At 44.4% G+C, this 13,774-nt stretch overlaps 1 pseudogene; it reads left to right on the top strand.

Moving 5' to 3' along the window:
• Positions 1-893: 893 nt before the first annotated feature.
• LOC101715157 (histone-binding protein RBBP4 pseudogene) lies at positions 894-2,259 on the top strand (annotated as a pseudogene).
• The last annotated feature ends 11,515 nt before the right edge of the window (positions 2,260-13,774 follow it).

Consider the following 13,774-nt stretch of genomic DNA (forward strand, 5'->3'; position numbering starts at 1 on the left):
TCCTAGGGTTTCTTTAGCAAGCATCTCTAACACTGTCCAAAGTTTTCCAACAAACCAGTGCCAAATGTTTACATATCATATGGTCACCAACAATCCCAGCCATGAGCCCACTTTCCCAGTACCAAAATCTTAGTCACTTTCCAGTTGGTGGGACACAGGCAAATTAAAGAGGAGAGGTGAATTTTAGCTCAGTTTGTCCGTGGTTGGGGGCCCCAAGGCAGAAACACGTGGTGAATGGTGAAAGCATATGGTGGAGAAAAAGATGCTCAACTCATAGCAACCAGGAAGGGGGCGGGGGGAGCATGCACTGGATGCAGGGATTTATCCTTCCAGGTCACACCCCAACAACCCCAGTGATCCCCTCCAGCAACCAAGCTTCACCTTCTGAAAACACACCTTTTTTTTTTTTTTGGTGCCAGAGATGGAACTTGGGACCTTGTGCTTGGGAGGCAGGAAGCAGAACCACTGAGCTAAAGCCCCGGCCCAGAGTCCTCTGATTGTTCACAATGTCCTCGTAGTCCAGTGGCTTCCAGACGCATGAGCCTTTCGGGTAATGTTTTAGGTCCACACCATGACTATTATGCTACTCAGAACAGTGCACAACTTACGAGTTGTGTATTTCTAAAATTTCCCATTGAATATTTTTAGATTGCTGTAGGTCATACCTAACTGAAACTGCAGAAAGCAAAACCATATATAAGAGTTCTAATACATAGAGCTGCCCAACTTTATAAACATTGAAGTAAATGAAACTATAAAATTGTGAGAAATTACTACCCATTATAAAGAAAAATACTTAAGAAAATGTGACTTAAAAGTTTAAACAGGGCCCACAGCCTCCCGGCCCCTCCCACATCATTCAGCCCCAGGGTCCTCCTGGCTCTCCTGCCTCCATGGCTGACAAGGAAGCAGCTTTTGATGACGAAGTGGAAGAACGTGTGATCAACAAGGAGTACAAAGTATGGAACAATTTGGTGATGACCCATGCTCTAGAGTGGCCCAGCCTAACTGCACAGTAGCTTCCAGATGTAACCAGACCAGAAGGGAACGATTTCAGCATTCATCGATTTGTGCTGGGCACACACACATCAGATGAACAAAACCACCTTGTGACAGCCAGCGTACAGCTCCCTAACGATGATGCCCAGTTTGATGCATCACATTATGACAGCGAGAAAGGAGAATTTGGAGGTTTTGCCTCCGTTAGTGGGAAAACTGAAATAGAAATCAAGATCAACCACGAAGGAGAAGTAAACAGGGCCCGTTATATGCTCCAGAACCCTTGCATCATTGCAACAAAGACTCCATCCAGTGATGTTCTTGTTTCTGACTACACAAAGCATCCTTCTAAACCAGACCCCTCTGGAGAGTGCAACCCAGACTTGCATCTCCGTGGACATCAGAAGGAAGGCTTTCTTGAACCCAAATCTCAGTGGGCACTTACTTAGGGCTTCAGATGACCATACCATCTGCCTATGGGACATCAGTGCTGTTCCAAAGGAAGGAAAGGTGATGGATGCCAAGACCATCTTTGCAGGCCATACAGTGGTAGTAGAAGATGTTTCCTGGCATCTGCGCCATGAGTCTCTGTTTGGGTCAGTTGCTGATGACCAGAAACTTACGATTTGGTATACTCCGTCAAACAACACTTTCAAACCAAGCCACTCAGTTGATGCTCACACTGCTGAAATGAACTGCCTCTCTTTCAATCCTTACAGTGAATTCATTCTTGTCACAGGATCAGCTGACAAGGCTGTTGCTTTGTGGGATCTAAGAAATCTGAAACTTAAATTGCATTCCTTTGAATCACGTAAGGATGAACTATTCCAGGTTCAATGAGACTATTCTGGCTTCCAGTGGTACTGATTGCAGACTGAATGTCCGGGATTTAAGTAAAATCTGAGAAGAGCAATTTCCAGAAGATGCAAAAGATGGCCCACCTGAGTTGTTGTTTATTCGTGGTGGTCACACTGCCAAAATATCTGATTTTTCCTGGAATCCCAATGAACCTTGGGTGATTTGTTCTGTATTAGAAGATAGTATCATGCAAATGTAGCAGATGCAGAGAACATTTATAATGATAAAGAGCCTGAAGGAAGTGTGGATCCAGAAGGACAAGGATCCTCGATATATCTGCACTTGTGATTTTAGACTCCCCTTTTTTCCTCTCAACCCTGAGATTGATTTAACACTGATTTTGAGACATACCGACTTTGTTCAGCTATCCCTCCGCAATGCGTACCACCAATAATACAGTAGGCCCCCAAAGTGGATGTTTTTAAAATATTAACTGGGGTACTTGATTCACCAAAGCCACAGACTTATATTTAAATTTTCTTCAGGGATTTTTCTATTAACCAACCCAGGTCTAAAGTAGCTACAGAAAGGGGAATATGATGTGTGATTATTTTTCTTCTTCTTCTACTTTTTTTTTTATTTGGTACCCGGGATTGAACTCTGGACCTTGCACTTTTGAGGCAGGCAGCACCACCACTGAGCTAAATCCCCAGCCCTTATTTTTCCTCTTAAGATAAATCCCCAAGTTTTTCAGACTCGTTTCAGTAAAGGGTAAAGTGAATAAGGAATAGAGCCAAGTGAGGTTAAGTGACTGAGCCATGAAGTCTAAGTACTGCAGGATGTCATTTTTATTTAGGAATTAGGGGAGAATCAAGTCATAGATTCCTACTCCAAATCTTCATACCTGACTTTTTAGGATGCAATTTTTATGTAGACCTATGTAGACCAGTCTCCTCTTGGTTTATTCGGTTAAGTCAGCTACACGTTCCTCCTTCCCTATATGTTTTTGCTTGTTAGTATATTTCTTGAGCTGTTTTCATATTATTCCTTTCTTTTCTGTGAAATTATTTTTGTTGTTTTTTGTTGTTGTTTTAACTGGGATGCATGTTTTTACCTGACAGTTGTCCCTCAGGTAGACTGTTAAGTTGAGAAGGGTGATTTGATAGCTTATATTTGTTTTCAAAATTAAATTAATCCCTGATAAGAGTTTCTTTTTTATTTAAGAAGTTAGTCCTTGACCGCTAGTTTACTATCACCTCCATTTTAGGTGACCTGTTTCACCAGCAGGCCTGTTACTCCCCATGACTAGCTATGTAAGTGCTTATAATGGAATAAACTGCTTTTATATAAAAAAAAGTTTAAACTTAGGAAAGCATTATAGATAGAATAAAATCTTGAGTTACTGAGCAAAACTAAAATCATAGGTATTCTAGGATCATGTAACAGCACTCTTGAAAAATGTTCTACATTGTAGAATTTTTTCTGGTGTTGCTTTAGTTTTTTTGTTTTTTGATACCAGGGATCAAACTCTGGTCCTTGCGCCTGCAAGGCTAAATCCCTGGCCTACATTGCAGAATTTTGACACAGGCATACTAAAGGATTAGTGCCAAGGGATTTGTTTCTGTACTGTACGTGTTTATTACAGATGCCATAGCTACCTAGCACCATTTGAATGCATACAATTTAGTGACTATGTACCAACGAATGTCACATAGCTGTAATACCAGAAGTGTTAGACATAATATGGATGGTTCTTAATACTGCTGTTCCTAAAAATGGCAGCAGAGAGTCCCAGCATCATTTCGTTTGTGGAAGTGGAAAATGCACACAAACTGTCAATGGTGCATTTCTAATATGCAACACATATGTTTGCTATAGCTGTGTCAGAAGCATTACAGCGTGCTCCGATCGCAGAGGGAAGAGAAGGCAGGTGAGGGCCCAGCCTGAGGCTCAGGCGGGGGTGCTCACGAGGGGCCTGCCGCCCGGGCGCACAGTGGCTCGGCTTCTCCCACTCAGGCCCAACAGTGCAAGGCTGCAGCCGCTGATGCCCAACTTTCGTGCTGACAGCGGCGCGGGAGCCCAAGTTGACCAAGGCCTGCTGTGTGCCCCGTGGTGCCCCAGTGGAGGCCCGGCCCGAGGCTGGCTGGTCACACAGGCCCCTCTCCGGGGTGACCTTAGCCTCCAGGTGGTCCCTGGTCAGCATCATGTACTTGGACTTTTCATTAGCGTTCAGCCACCGCCCTTTCAGGGGAGAATCATCCCTGTGTTCCTGGCAGTTATTTAGGCGAAGCTCCTCACACAGTTTGACATTCTGCAGCTTGCTTTCCAGTTTTACTGCAGCCCCTTTCTGTCCCTCTTCCCCTCTTGTCACCTCTTACTGAACTTTGGAGGCTAAGAATTACTCGCACAGTAAGTTTTGAGTCGTGTTTATCATGTTTGGTTTGTCTACGATGTATTTTTGTTTTATGGCTACCATGAGGCTTACAAAATGTCTTTTGGTTATAACAGGCTATTTTAAAATGATAACCATTTAACGTGATTGTAAGAGTAGGAACAAAGGAACAAGAGAAAGTAGAATAAGAAAATTCTCAGGTTTCTTGCAATGTCTCCCCATATTTAAAAATTTTTATATCAAACTGTACGTTTTCTATATCTCCTATCTCTTAACACATTAATGTACTTACTATTTTCTTTAACTGCTTTGCTATTCAGTCATTACAGTAGAGATATGAATAGTTTATATACTGGGAATAGTTTACAGTAGTAGAGCGTTCTACATTTGTTTAGATAGTTACTGTTGCCAATGAGTCTTATACCCTCATGTTTTCGTATTTCCTTCTTGATGATTCGTCTCTCTTTCTTATATTTTGAAGAACGTCCTTTAGCATTTCTTGTAGACTAGGATTGCTGGCTGTATTCTCTCAGCTTTAGTTTGGGACACTATGTATCCCTCCTTCATTTCTAGATGATAGCCTTGGTGACTGCCGTACCCACAGTCTTCAGTTTGTTTTCCTTCAGAACTGTGGATCTCTGGTTCCACTCTCCTGGCCTCTAATGTTTCTGCAGAGCAGTGAGCCGCGAGGTGAATTGGGCCCCGTGTGGCCTTTCTGTCCCTCACAGCCTGCAGACCCCTTCCCTCATCTCTTGCCCATGACAGCTTGGTTATAAGATGCCTAGGAGCAGACTCACTTGTGTTGCACTTCGTGAATTTTTGTCTTTCTGCATCTGAACATCTCCATTCTTTTTTAGTGCATGAGGGTTTCTCTATTATTTGAGTGAGCTTTCTGCTCGTTGATATTCTCAAGTCCTTTTTGAACCACAAGACTGAATAGTTCCTGTAAGCTTTCTCCATTCCTCTTCATTCTTTTCATTCTTTTGTCTTTTCTCTCTGCTAACTTCAATAAGCCTATCTTAGAGCTAATTCTTTCTTCTGTTTGATCTATCCTGCTATTGATAGCTTCTATTACATTTTGAAATTTGCTGCGTATATTTTTCAGCTCAAGAAGTTCTGTTGGTTCTTTTTAAATTGTTTCTATCTTTTTGTTAAGCTTGTCAGAGCATTAAAATTTTCCGGGTTTTCTGCTGAATGAACGTCATAAATGTTCTGCTCACTGAGTTGCCTTAAAACAGTTTTAAATTCTCCGAGAGCTTTTCCAACCGACTCCTGCCTGGTCAGTTTCTGGAACCTTATTTTGAGTATCAGGCGGGGCGCAGCTTCCCTAAAGCTCTTTCTGTTTGTTGGCGGAGTGCAAGGTTACCTGGGGACTGCAGGATCCGTTTTTCCGTCTTCCTCACATGGCTCTGCCTTTCTTTCCACGAATTCTAAACCGGCGGCTTATTTTCCCTAGACCTATAGTCACTTCCACAATTCACCACGAGATGGAGCCCAAGACCACACCCACCGGGACTGTTGGTACATTTGTCATTGTTTCAATGCTAATCCAAGTCCAGGTTCTATACTAGACACATTGTTGACATTTTGTTCGTAGAGAAACAGGGAAGTTGCTGGGGAGTAATCTTTCCCCACAAGCCTCTGTCCCGGAATGGGGAGGCCAGGTGCCTCGTCCTCAATTTCTGCCTTGTGCAATGATGGGCAGTCCCTGTCAGTGAACCAGCCCAGGCTCCTATGGCACACCTGTAGCCACCAATGCCACCAGGCCGTTCACATTCCGAGCCACAGCCAGCAATACAACCAGTACCACACTGGGTCGGACCAGGTTCCCACCTGCATGAGTCCCCGTTGCTCAGGTGCACACGTAGCCCATGAGCACACGTAGCCCATGAGCACTGCACCCAGCCCCAGGTGACACCAGCTGCAACAGATGTTTGAGAAAGGAGACCGTGTGCTTTCCTGGCTCTGCCGAAGTCCAGCAGCTGTGGACACAGGCAGGCCTGTGAATGGTGGCAGTTAAGCCCTGCGCAGTGCTGGATGTCACCAGCTTATTGCTTACTGGACTGTCTGTCCCGTGTATTGCTTAGAGGTAATTCTACATAAAGGCTAAAGCTAAAGCACTCCAGAAGGTCTTCTTTTAGTCTCCAAACACGAGGAGAGTCTTAGTTTACATGGCTAAGAAGAAGACGTGAGCATAAAGATTCAAGGGTAGAGTGAAAGCAAATCATTTCCTTATCCATTTTTCTCCTTGTCCCACTCATGGGAGAGAATATGAAGTGTAGAAACCTGGAGAAAGTTAAATTGTTCTAAAAATAAGTAATGGACAAATCACATTGAGAATATTAGGGATGAGGAAGGAGAAGAAAACACCTCCAGAGGACATAGGGGAGGAATGATAAGGGAATTTCTGTTCAAACAAGAGAGTGACGATCACAGATGTTGCGTAAAGCAGGAAGACTGAGCGAGTCACCAGACGTTCTGTGCACACATACACACCTCACTGAAATTCCGCTTTCGATTTCCTCTCCAAAGCTTTTGAAGAATCCATATATTACTTCTGTTCATGCTGCATTTGGCCTTAGGTGAGTGTAAGACAGCTTGGTTGCAATAAACAGTTCAGTGACTTTTGCTTAGCAGTTTCCTTACTGAATGTGAGAACTTGGGTGGACAATAACTGAGAACTGCCTGACCTCAAAGAATTCATGATTACAACAGAAAAGTTTACTAAACCATCCACAAAAAGTGACCATATAGGCTCAGGGTTAGGAAGACATGTAGATGAGAAGAAAATCCAAGTGTGGCAGGTAAGCTTGGTTTTGTACACCTGATTGGCTCGGGATCCACCTGGAGGTTGCAGAGCACATTGCAGGTGTATCAGGGGCCATGGCAGCCTGGCCTGGGTACCCTGCTGGCTGACCCTGCGTCCCTCCTGTCTGGCCCATCCTGGGCTCTGCTGGCTGCTCTGAACTACAAACTTTGCTCCACTGCGCCCAGCTGCCTTGTCCTTACTGCCTAAGGGCAACTCCTGCCATTGGGCCCCCTGGGACTGTGAGCTAAGGTGAACCCTTCCTCCTAGCTGCCAGTGTCAGGTTTTTGTGTCCCGGCAAGGGGAAAGCTGGCAAATATACACAGTGCGACTGGAAATCTCGTGCAGGTGGCATGTTGATTCCTGTGAAGATCCGGGAGAACCTGAAGTAAAAGTCAGAGAGAAGCACACAGTGTGAGGCACAGGAGAGGGATTTCAGGGGAATACTTCCAGCACGATTTGCCAGTGGGACTCGGCAGCCTGAGCCGATGATTTCTCAAACTGAGCAGAGGAGTATACCATCAAAATAATGGGCAGCTTGGAGGGTGGAGATCTAATTTTTCTGATTTTCAATCTAAAGAATTATAAATTTGGTAAACTTACTGGATTGCTTAAGGCTGTATTTTGTTTTTTGTCAAATAAGGATAACAATGTTACCTACTTCAAATAATGTTTTGAAAAAGAATTAAATAAAACAAAGGCTATAAAACATTTAGCATGCTGACTAGCTTTGAGCTGTGAGTTACAATTCTTAAGCCTTGTGTATTACCAAAAGCATATCAGAGAGTTTCTTTGAAATTTTAAGACAAACCATAATTTCTTCATAATTTTTTTCATTTTCAAAAGTTAAGGCATAAAAATCTTTTCTTTTAAAATCTGAACAGGAATAGTAGATATTGTTAGGTAGGGGACCCTAGCAGAAAACAATGACATGCTGGCTCAAGAGTAGCTCATTTATTTTGGAAAAAATATATTTCCCCAGAAATACTGGGGAAGTGAGACTTTTGTGTGTACAGGGGTGGGCACTGGGGATTGAGCCCAAGGTCTTCACACTGAGCTGCAACTTTGCCACTTTTTATTTTTTTTAAATTTGAAACACGATCCCACTAAGTTGCTAAATTGCCCAGGTTGGGTTCAAACTTAGGATTCTCCTGTCTCAGCCTCCCTGAATACACAACTGGTGTACACCATCAGTCCACGCCCAGCAGGAAGACTTCTTATCAAGCCAGTTACAACATGGCTACATGGACCTTAACTTTCTGGGGGCCTAGTAGGGTGATAAAGCCTCAGGGCGGCCCTTGCCAGGGTTGAGCTGGAGTCTTTACCCTCGTTCACCTTGGTCATGGGATGGGGCAGCTCTGCGGGGCCCCCTTCCTGGGCCACTGGGAGACAGCAGAGGCAGGGACAGAGGCCTGGGGGAGCAAATGCTGCTGAGAGCAGAGGTGACGGGGGCAAGGCTAGGCTGACCCCGCGTGATGCTTGGTGAAGTCGGGTCCAGCGAGAGAAGGCCTCGGAGCAGGCTGAGCCTGGCGTGGCCGCGGAGAGGGAGAGGATAGGAGAGCAGCGTCCACTCAGGGAGAGGTGTCCATGAACAGCATCGGTGAGCCAGTGCCAGCACGAAGACCTGGCTCCACTCAGGAGGGGGAAAGTGGTTTTCAGAGGTAGTCTGTTTTTAAAGAGGTTTATGAGGTAAAATTTAAAGTTACACACACGGAGAAGTCCAGTAAGGACCTCCAGAGGGAGACGCTGTCCTCGGGCACCGCGGAAGCCTGCGTTTGGGAGCACAAAGCTGTGGAATCTGTGAATCTGTGGAATTAGTTAGTCTATAACACATTTTCAAGGGTACTGAACAGCAAAATCAAAGATCTCATGATTTTATATTTTAATACTTTTTTTGCATTATGTGCTGACAAATAATGATTAAAGTCCTCTAAATGCCCTGTGTAAGCTAAGGCCATCGAAGGAATATGCCTGCACACAAGTGACCTACATTCAAGGTCAGAACCAAGTGATGCTTTAAGAATGTAGCGTTTGACAGAAGCGTTTCGCCCTGGCCAGGCCAAGTGGGTCAGTGACTCGTGAATCCACAGATTTTAGAGCCTGACACTTCCTCCTGCCATCCGGCAGCCAGGCTAGGTGTGGATTAGGGCTGTGAAAAGCACACACAGGCTTGGTGACCCCAGGTCCCAGTCTCGGTGGGGGCAGCCGCGCCTGGTCCGGCAGCAAGGTGTCCTCGCCTTTTCCAATGGTGCAGGGCGGCAAAAAGCATAGCTCACAGGCAGGTCAAGCTGAGGACAAACGTCTGTGCCTCCCTTACCTGAGCACGCTCTGGGAGCCTGGAAATGACAAACCCTTTAAAATTCACCATGCATCCAAAGCTTTAGATCAGGGCTATCTCTCATGAGTACAGGTTTTCATTCTGGAATTCCTAACAATAAATACATATATATATATATATACACATACACACACACATTATATATATATATGCATATATATATGTATATTCATTATTATATAAATAATGTCCACAGGAGATGTAGAAGTTCAATGATATTTTGTGCACTCAAATACCACATAGTCCTCAAATATCCCACATAGTTTTGAAAACTGGACTCATATTTTAACTGTAAATCTGAAAGATACAAGTAGGATAAAAGAAATAAAAAATCTCCAATGGAAACAGTTTGGTTGCATGGACGGCAGTGCATCCAGACTAGCTTGGGTTCTGAGTGGGTTCACTGGAAGAAGAGGGCCGCACCTCGGCCGGTGCCCACAGTGGGAGGAGAAGGTACTGGGCCCTGCAGCTGGGGGTGTGGGGGTCCTGACCCCGAGGGCTGAGAGCTCAGCCTCAACAAGCTGCAGTTCAGCTCCCCTTTCCCACCTTCTCTGTTATTTTTTAAATTTTTTTTTATTTTTTGGTACCGGGGATCGAACTCGGGTCCTTGCGCTTGCGCAGCAGGCAGCAAAACCACTGAGCTAAATCCCTGGCCCCTTCTTCTCTGTTTTTAGCCACTGAGCCACATAAATATTAAGAAAACTGGTCTGGGGACTTAGCTCAGTGGTTTCACCACCTGCTGCACAAGCGCAAGGACCTGAGCTCAATCCCCGGTACAAAAAAAAAAAAAGAAAAGAAAATCCTCTTTCCTAGTTATTTTCTTGATGAGTAATAAAGCACCAGTGACACCTTTTAGTTGAAAGCTGTTAAAATAGACTTTTATGTATACAGCACCCACTGCCTTTTGAGTACTTTTTAGAAAGGAATACAGTTTCAGAAGTGAATTGTTGGGTCCGTGATAATGCGCATCTATCCATTTAGCTAGCTCCTCATCGGCAAATGGTTTTCCTAACTGGTGTTAGCGGTGTATGTTCTCAACAGTGTTGCAATGAATCCTACCCTCTAGCCCTGGAAACAATGTGTTTTGGGATTTGTTTCTTGGTTTAGTTTTTACTTCATTAGTAAATAGTAGCACATTGTTCGTTTAGATTTTTTTTTTATTGGAGAAAGTGGACCTCAAACATTTACTCTTATATTTTTGGTAAATGTTTATTTTTATGCAATTTCAAACTCCTAGAGAAGTTGCTAGACGAGGGCAAGAAAATTCTGAGTACCCTTTCTCCGTATTTATCAGCTTTTTCCTCTTGCTCCAATGGCTTTAGGAGTTTCCCGCAGCACTCTCGCCCCGACTCCCACAGGCCAGGGGACCCCCAGGCCCGAACCACCCCGGCTGCCCTCTCCTGTGAGGGGCTCTCCCCTGAGATCTCCCCGCTTTGCTCGGTAGATTTCTCTCCTTCTGTCTCTCCCCTCGGCCCTGCCCACCACCGTTCTGCTCTAGCACCCAGTCTGTTTTGAGGTCCATGTTTAAGTCACATCACACATTGTCCCAAGTGACAGAAATTCCCGCACTGCTCAGGCTGTCTTCCATTCCACTGTGCTTGTCTGTTTCCTCACCCCAGCATTTGTCATGGACACAAAAGTAGTTTTCAAGTCCTAGCGTCTGTGGATAATCCTGGAGTACACACATCTGTCTGAGATCTGATTTACATCCCCTTGGATGTGGTGATGGTTTCTCAGCTGTACACTTTCCCCAAAACTCAGAACCATGTGACCATTGTAAGACCAAGGGCCTTACCAAACGCTCTGAGGAGCTGACTGCAGCGAAGAACACCCAGGAAGGAACACGCCAGACAAGTTGGAAAGTAAAACAGACCTTAGTCTGGCCAGACGGCACTCCCAAAGCAAAATAGCTTAGAGAGGCGACTAGCCCAGAGTCCGAGGCTCTTTTTATAGGGGGTTGCAGGGGAAGTTAACAGGCGAAATTTACAGAAGAGGAACAAAGGTTAGTGGTCAGCTGACACGTACTGATGGTCAGCAGATGTTTGTAGATTGTTCTATAGATAGCGGTGTTCAGAACATCAGTTTCGAACAAAGAGTTGAGTAATTTACTTTGGGACCTTATGGCTGATACAGATCTTATCTAGTGTCCTGGGACTAACAAGCATCTTTATCTATTTACTCACATTCACAGTTGGGGCTAGGGGAGTTTTATGATTACAGAGTTATGCAGTCCCACAACCATCACATGTACACGTTTGCATACGTTAACCCTACCTCAGTAAGGTGGTTTGAAATCTTTTCATTACTTTAGATACGTACTCCCTAACCTAGCATCTATTTGAACACATGCAAACACAGGAGTTACCAGCAGCAAAACCAATCATCACAGTGCACATCTGCCTTCTGCGAGGCTGCTCCAGGCTGTGCTGCATCCGGGTGCTACACCCCTTCAAGGTTCTCATCCCCCGCATAGCCCACTTTTCAGCCTCAGCGCCTCTGCCTAGAGTGAAACTCACAGAAAAGATGTTGAGCCCTTACTTGTGGTTTACACTTTTTTCCCGGGAAATCACCCATAAGTGTTTAATAAGTCTGTAACAAAAAATAGTTCAATGACATGATCACCAAGGTAAACTATAACAGTATATAACTACAGTGATATTCATGTATTTTGATATTTCTTTTTGCCATTCATTGAATTAAAGTTCAAACAAAAAATTTGAAAACATTTACTGTATGATTCAAATATTTTCCGCGTGTATGTGTGGTAACATTGTGATTGTGAGGATTTTTAACCTTTGAAATATCTCACGGAAACAGACTAGAACAGCTAGAGTTGCATCTTGGGCTTGTCAAAAGCTGCTTATAGCATTGTTATTTTCAAATATTTTTCCACTAATGTGATAATTAGTTTCAGTCCCAGAACTCCTAGCAACTGAATTCTGTTGTAATTAGTGAATGTCTCAGGAGAGGGACAGAAGTCAGAGGAAACATTGATATTCAGAAGTACACAGTCTGATTGGAGCCTTGGAGCTTTGGATATCAAAGTTAGGCTACTGAATAACAATGGGCCCCCTGTAAATTTAAATCTGTAATTAGGGTTTAGATGGCCTCTTAAAACACTTCCCACTGGAAGAAATTTTTTTTTTACCTCCTAGTTCTTTGTTTCAGATTTTGTAAAAATCACTTCTGTGGTCATCAACAAAGTTTCCATCGAGGTGGTTGTTTTTGAGTTAAAAAGTTTTAGATTATAAAACACAGATTGAATGTTAAACATTGCTTTTATCTAATGAAATTTGACCCACACGAGGAGCAGTTTCATAGATTTTAATGGAACAACGCATTCCACTGTACAAAATGGAGAAAACAAAGGTACCAGCAAGGTTAGTTTGAGTAATTCTGTTTGACTTATAACCACCAAAATGTGGAATCTTCCAGGCTCATTTTAGAGGGATGAAATTATATGGTACTTAGTGTTACACGCTGCTGTTTCGGTTTCCTAAACTCTTAATGTCCTTTGAAAGCGTTCTTGGGGACACTGAGTGGGCCTGGAGAGCTGGAAACACCCAGCTGACTGAAGGAAGGGATGAAGAAATGTTTTCTCCCTGTCAAAGTGCAGGGCAGTGTTGGGACGGATTCAGCCTTGCGAAGCGGGCAGGATTTTCCCATCCAGAAGTGAGGCTGGAGAATCGGAATGATCGCCGTCTTGCTGAAGAACTGTGGTGAACGTCACACTACCAGGGCAACTTGACATGTTGCCACGGAAGCGTGGGAAGGGTCCCAGGCCGACGAGTCTTGCAAGCTTTGAAACATTTGATTTTTAAAACCTGAAACATACGTGATGTGTATGTTGAGCTAGATTTTAGATTTCTCTAATATCACTTTTAGAATGATTTATTTAGTATAACAGCCTAGATATAGCTATATCATAGGGATATGAAGCAGATCTGATCATCTTGTAGTTAAGGAATTTTATGGGGAAATGAAATTAAGGCTGCGGTGGATTAACTAGTGGCCAACTTAAGTAGGGCGCCCAGCTGGACTGAGTCAGGCTGGTTCTGGACTCGGAGGACCCGCCTGAGGCCTGTTGCCAACGGCATTAAGGGGAAAACTGGAGGGGAAGACGGTTTGCTGTTGATTTTCCTGGAAAGACTTGCCAGGCTGCTTTTCCTGATGCGAACTCAGGCCTGCCTGTGCCTGGGGACGACTGCTGTGCTGTCCGGGGGCTCTGCTCTTCGCCTGGGGCGTCCTTCTGGCTCCAGTGCAGACCCCTCGGCTGGTGGCACGGGGATTTCCTGGCTTCCGCCACTGGCCTTTGGGCCTTCCGGGTGCAGGTCCTTGATACGGACAAGCATGAGACACTGCCGTGGGCTCCGGGCCCTCAGCTGGACTTGTGCGGGACACTGTCGTAGGATCCAGGGCCTCTAGTGAGAGGACAGAGCTC

The sequence above is a fragment of the Heterocephalus glaber genome, unplaced genomic scaffold, assembly GCF_053883595.1.
Source record: "Heterocephalus glaber isolate CG9 unplaced genomic scaffold, H.glaber_assembly_v1.0 deba00000676, whole genome shotgun sequence".
Lineage (NCBI taxonomy): Eukaryota > Metazoa > Chordata > Mammalia > Rodentia > Bathyergidae > Heterocephalus > Heterocephalus glaber.